This window comes from Meles meles, chromosome 2 (assembly GCF_922984935.1).
Source record: "Meles meles chromosome 2, mMelMel3.1 paternal haplotype, whole genome shotgun sequence".
Lineage (NCBI taxonomy): Eukaryota > Metazoa > Chordata > Mammalia > Carnivora > Mustelidae > Meles > Meles meles.
This window is the reverse complement of record NC_060067.1, coordinates 80145259-80152325: the sequence shown is the minus strand read 5'-3', so window position 1 is coordinate 80152325 and position 7067 is coordinate 80145259. Positions and strand designations below refer to the sequence as shown.

Sequence of the window (7067 nt, the reverse complement as noted above, 5' to 3'; positions counted from 1 at the left end):
ATTGCTACCTACCCCAATGTTTAATCCAAATTGCATAAAATATTAAATGTAAACACACTTAAAATGATCTTCATGTATGTGATCAATGTGACAATGTTTATTTCTGTAATAATATTTTAAAACAGTAATGCTGTGGTATCAAATAAGAATCAGCATAATATACTTCCCTTTTAAGAAAGTGAGTAAGTTAACAGGAAACACATAATGTATAATAGAATTTAGAAATGTTTGATCTTTTTAATTTTCAAAAGATATATTTATTTTTTTTTTGAAAGATAGAAAGAGAGTGTGCAAGCAGGAGTAGGCGCAGAGCACAAGAAAAAGAGAGAATCCTCAAGCAGACTCCCCACTGAGTGCAGAACATGATACTGGGCTCCATCCCAGGACCCTGAGTTTATGATCTTAGCTGAAATCAAGAGCCAGTCACCTAACCTACTGAGCCACTCAGGCGCCCTCAAATTTTTAATCTTTTAAGAGCTAAATTTCAATTATTTGGCAATATCACATATCAAAAAATTCCTCAATATACTTCAATAAAATATGAATGTCTAAAAATATTTTTTGCATAATAGTAACCTACAAGAATTAAATCACAACATCTCTTTCTGTTTTTAAGCAACAGAGAAAATATCATTCAACAATGTGAAACTAGTTATATGAATAATATACAAAATCAAAGTGGACTTTAAGTTTGAAAGAAAACAGTATACCTTGATCCTCAACAAGGAAATTTGATTTTTCAATATTTAATACCTATTTCTCTGTTATTTATGTACAGGTTGGGTTTAGACTCAATCAATTTGGGACTCAAGTGCTATTCTCTTAATTTTTAAATTAAAATAATGCTGACTATCAGCCTGAAAATTATAAATTTATAATGCAACATAAATTTTAACATATAAAATATTTTTTAAATCATAAAATGTAAAACATTTTCTATTTTGTTTTAACTTTTCCATTTTATTATGATAGAGATGTATTAGCAGTATCTTTAAAATTACAAATTTTTCAGGCATTATATCAATCTACTATTTAAATGTGCGTATATCCATCCTTGAAAAAAAAAATGCATGAATTACCATGCGAGAATGCCTTAAGATATCACTCACTTTGGGACTATGTTCTAGATAAAAAGCATAGAGGAAAAAGTGGTAAATTGTTTGTATTACAATACCTATACATTTATCAATTTTGCCTTCTTTCCATGTGCCAGGTTTATATTCATGCAGCATAAATTATTTCTTCATATTAATGAAAAGAACATCATTTGGAAATTTTTCCTCCCTTGAGCTTCCACTCAATTTATATGTAATTCCAGTCAGGACACTGCTGGACCTTCCTTCTATTTTGGGTGGAAGATCAAATTGAATGATTCAAAAGTTAGAGGAAGTAAGACAAGGACTTCCTGCTTCTGAATGAATACTTCTTCAATATGGGAGGGATGGAAAACAGAGATTTTATTAGAGTTGCCACATTGGCACTCATTGAGAATGGGGAAAAGGTAAACCTGTGATTTGTTATCTATATTGAGAGGGGGCAGTGCTTCATAGTAAACTTGGTACACACATTATCAATTGCAGGTGTCCTAGAATTACAATGCCTCAGAAAGCAACAAAAAGGATACAGGAGTATTTTGAATCACAGATTGTGCAAATAAAAGCAAAAACAATGGCAAGATTCCATTGAATATATCATGATGATTTCTTGATCAGTGTTAGAATTGTTCCTCAATAACTATATAGATGCTTAGAGAATAATTTAATTTTAGATTTGGTTTCAGTTGTATTTTTCACTATGAATAGGAAAATAGGAAATTTTATATATATAAAAATATATAACATTTATTATTTGTTTATTTATTTATTTATATGTCTGTTTGTTTGTTTGTTTTCTGTTGTTAAAACCAGAAAACCAAGCAACATCGATTTCTTCCTTTCATATGGAACAAGGAACTATTTTCTCTGCATCCCAAAGATATGTATTAAAAGATTTGAGGTAAACTAGGTGTAGAAAATGGAATGGTGACTTACTTAGTTAACCCCTTCCATAACTTCCAGTGGTATTCTTGTGATTAGGGTTTGTATTAGGCCCCTTAAATGGGCCTTAATAAAAATGCTCACACAGTCAGGAAGATAAGAAAAAGGAAAAACATTATCAAGCCTGAAAGTAAGAACTAGGATTCTTCCTAATAAAAAACATTATCTTTATCTAGAAGATAAAACTTTTACCACTGGTATCCAGCAATTATTTTGAGTATTCTCTAAATATAGTCTTCAATAATTTCCATAAAATTTCTATGAAATGCATGTGTATGTTACATATTATCATAAACTTGGCATTACAGATTCCACATATGCCTATCAGAAATAATATATTTTCTTCTTTGTATGTCATAGTAAAAATATACAATTTTATTTAAAATATTTGGATACTATAGAGTCTATATTTCCTATTTCTGTCATTAGTAATTCTCATTAATAGATTTATCTTTATAACCTTTTGCAACTTCCCATAGAAAACATTTTTTCTCATTTTAAATTGGCAGAAACAAAGAATAAAAGTATTCTTATATAACCCTTATTCTACACTAGCTGAGAGTCAGAAGTGGACGTGAAAAGAATAAAATTCATAACCCTCCCATGTGAGCTTTTCCTACTTGAGACTCTTCAGGGATAGAATCATTAATTCAGGATTGTCTCTTTCAATTTCTGTTTCCATCAGGAGGACATAAGGTTATATTCATAAGGCAATTTACATAATAATTCAAAATAAAGTTTTCAGGCTAAATTTTGAAAATCAGAAAAAAGTTCTAAAGGGATTAAGTAGGTACCTGAATACCTAAGTTGCTGATGACATCAGGAAATTAAAAATTATAATAAGGGAACTGACTTCTTACCCCATCTAGGCCTCCCACTTCCATTCAAGTTTTAAAATCCACCCTTACTCCAAGAAGGAAATTGACTTTTTAATACTGCATTATGTTAAAAATGATGTGAAGTTTAAAAAGCCGTTTATCTAAATTAGTAAGTATAAGAATGAATTATTCATTTAGAACAAATTCTAGCCACATAGTAGGTCTGTTTGATATATATATACACATATATATATTCAATGAACAAATTACCTTTCATTTCACATTAGGTAACAGACAATATAATACAAAATTTGATTGTTATTAAAATTATTACATTAAACTGCAAAATATTAACTGTATCCACCAACGTTAGTTTTGTATGTGTTCAAAATTTGCCTGAAGTACCAATGCATTCCACCTGATTGCTTGCTAATATTATGGTTTTAAACTTTACATTTGTTCAGGACATTGTTTTAAAGTACATGTCTAAAAATTCCATTAACTGGATTGCTGTGTTTCTTTCCATTGCCCAATACTTCTTTTGTTTTTTAGTGGTATTTTCTTTCTTTTTTCTTTAAAGATTTTATTTATTTATTTGAAAGACAGAGATCACAAGTAGTCAGAGAGGCAGACAGAGAGAGAGAAGGAAGCAGACTCCCTGTCGAGCAGAGAGCCCCATTCGGAACTCGATCCCAGCACCCTAGGATCATGACCTGAGCCAAAGGCAGAGGCTTTAACCCACTGAGCCACCCAGGCTCCCCTAGTGGTATTTTCTTGACTTACAATATCAAAAATTATATTTTTTGTTTTTGTTTTGTTTTGTTGTTGTTATTTTAAATTGTGTACTTGGCATTGTATGTGAAAAAAAATGTAGTAAAATTTGGGGAATAAGCCCAGATAAACATAGCACATTTTTTTGAGAATGAGATCATTTGAACTGGGCTTCCATTCCTTCCAAGTTCATTTGAATTGTACTATTTTCTGTTCAACTTTATTCTTGGATGTTAAACTCAAAATATGCCTATTCACCAAGGGTTCATCTTATCCGACAATATTTACACTATCATCAAACTTTTTTTTTTTAATTGTTTGTAGGTTTGCCACCGTGGGTTTTCTTTATCTTCTATACATTTGCTCTCTAATAGTATAAAACAGAAGTTACAAAAGTTGACCCCCATCCACTCAATTTAATTGTTTTTTCAAGGAGAATTTTGTTTCATATTATGGTCTCCATTAGAAGGTCCTTCAACGTTCCAGCTTTTGATAAAAACATTTAAAACTTTTTTTATTAAGTGATGAAAAAATCAAATTCTTTGGTAAGTGCTTTAAAATTTTAGATTAATTTGGAGAGGATGGATATTTTACATTGCTTCATTTCCCATTTGGAATGTAATAGTGTAACAGGTACGTTGTATCCCTGCATTTGCCATATTGGAAGGCATATTTTTAAAAGAGTGGGAAAATTTTTTTAAGTTATATATATGTAAATATATATATAACTTTTATTTTTAAATATTTATTTATATTATAAATAAATATATTTCTATTTTAATATATAATTAATATATACTATAATTATAATATTATATATGTGTGTGTGTATATATACACACACATACACATACACATACATATATATACACATTAGGTAGTCTGGCGTAAGGATTGCAAGAGACTCAAACTAATGGGAACAGCTAAAATATTTTGACTATTATACAAATATTTAAGATACTTCTCTGATAAGTAAAGAAAAGTGAACTTCTGAGACATTTTTGAATATGCCAGCAATTACTTTGTTGCATGATAGTCATTTTAAATCATTCTTTGAAATGCTATTTTTTTAAATGTAAAATGTTTGGGGTGCTCTAACCATGAGCCACAGATATGATTTGTTATGTAGTGGCAACACTTTAAGTTATTAACATAGTTTTTATTCTCATGCCATAATAGTTTCTGTTGTCAATGAAATAAATAAAATACAAATCTGGATTGTAGTTTGTGTTATGATTTCCTAAGACAACCTGGAAAACAGTGAGATTCAACTGATGTCATTAATGGAATAAAATTGTTGCTTGAAATCAGCTATTCCTGTAATATGATGAGTTCACTATTATTTATGTTTTAGGACTCATACATAAAGATAATTATTCACCTTCAAATCCAAAAACTGAAATGGACTAAATATGATGAATATCTACTTAAATATCATTGGGGATATACTTATGATCATTTATGCCTTTAATAATCCTCACAGGTAAGATTTATGAAAAATTCTAAGAGACGTTTAAAGTCTCCATTAGTGTCCATGCACTTAAAGCAATAATTGCTTGGTTGTGCTGTTTATAATTTAAATAATACAGATTTTGGCATTTTCTTCTTCCAAAGTCCAAAATTAAAACAAATTTGTTATATCCACCAAACTGAATAAACATATAAGTATTAGAGCTAGAAGTTTTATTATGAACATCCATATGTCTGCTTTAATAGAAAATTTACCCTGACACTAAAAGAGTGAAGAATATAATCTCCTGACAACTTGATGTCAGGGAAATTTACGCATTTAAAAAAAAAAAAAAAGAAAAAAGGAAAAAAAGAACTGAACCACTGAAGCCGCTAATAAGTTGCCAGTGGCCACAGGGCACTACAGATGGTGCCAGCCAAACTGCTTCCACCGCAGAAAGATGACTTTGCAATGGGCTTCTCAGGGCGCATGGCATCTGGGGCACTCTTCTGCATCTTTTCCTGTCTTTGGATCAGAAGGCAAGGTCTGAAGCTGATGGGAGGTTTTGGGAAACTGTAATGCAGAGTAATGGCACCTTTGGCATTAGGCGCCCAGCCATTGGGCTGGGCATCTGATGCTAATCAGGACAATGGTTGCCCATTACAGCTACTCCTTCCCATCAGTCCCAGCCCATGTATTATAATAAAACAAAAGTCTTTGAAAAAAAAGAAAGAAAGACAGAAAGAAAAAGAAATTTAGACGGTTGGTTATGACATTTTAAAATATAATAAAACTACCTTAAAAAGGTAAATAAAGAAAAGAAATCTGTGCCCAAGTTAAGCAGAAGTAAGTAAATAATAAAAATGATAGCTGAAATCATGAAATTGAAAAAATGAAAACAAATTTAGAAACTGGTAAGCAAAAAGTTGGTTCCTTGAAAAAAATGAATATAATTGATAAAAAATTCTAGCCAAACTTACAGGGAAAAATAGAGAAGACAAAATTATCAATATCAGAAATGAAAGAGGGGTCATAATTTTTGATCCCACAAGCATTAAAAGGATAATAAAGAGCACAAACAACCCTATGCACACAAATTTAATAACGTAAGATGAACTAATTTCTTAAAATATACAACCTATTAAAATCAAGAAAGGAGAAATGAATTATCTCAGTAAGCCTAAAAGTATTAAAGAAATTACATAGATAATTTATAATCTTTAAGAAAAGATAATCTAGTTTCACTAGTGCATTCTGCAAATCTTTGAAGAAAAAAATCATACCAATTGTCTCTAATTCCTTCCAGAAAATAAAACCAGAGTGAATATTTCCCCTTTCTATGAAGGCAGCCTAGGCATTTACACAATCAATTTGAAAATGTATGCCCTTTATTTTTTTTTTAATATTTTATTTATTTATTTGAGAGAGAGAGAGATGACAAGTAGTCAGAGAGGCAGGCAGAGAGAGAGGCAGAAGTAGGCTCCCTGCTGAAGAGAGCCCAATGCAGGCCTTGATCCCAAGACCTGAGACCATGACCTGAGCCAAAGGCAGGACTTAACCCACTGAGCCATCCAGGTTCCTGCCCTTTAAAATTCTTCACATAAATGTTTATATCATTTTTCTTCATAATTAACAACAATGAGAAGCAACCAAGAAGTCCTTCAGTAGGTGAATGGATAAACAAACTGCAGTATGTGCATACAATGAAATATTATTCAACATTTTTTTAAAAAGACCTATCAAACAACAGAAAGATATGAATGTGTATGTCTAGTATGATACAATTTTTTTTTTCTGTCAGCTAAGATGTTTTTGAGACAATGATGCCCCAGTAGCAATAACCATATCCATTGCTTTGCTGGTTTCTAATGCCATTCTCAACTTAAAAAAAAAAGAAAAGAAAAAAACAGGATTCCCTTGGAGAAATTATTGATTCTAGAACTCAAGCTAGGAACAAGAAATATACAAGATGAGATTAGAGCAAAAGTGCCA

The 7067-nt window shown here is 30.8% G+C and overlaps 1 pseudogene; it reads left to right on the top strand.

Annotated features, from left to right (window-relative positions):
* The first annotated feature begins 1441 nt into the window (after window positions 1-1441).
* On the top strand, window positions 1442-5710 carry LOC123936859 (annotated as a pseudogene).
* The last annotated feature ends 1357 nt before the right edge of the window (window positions 5711-7067 follow it).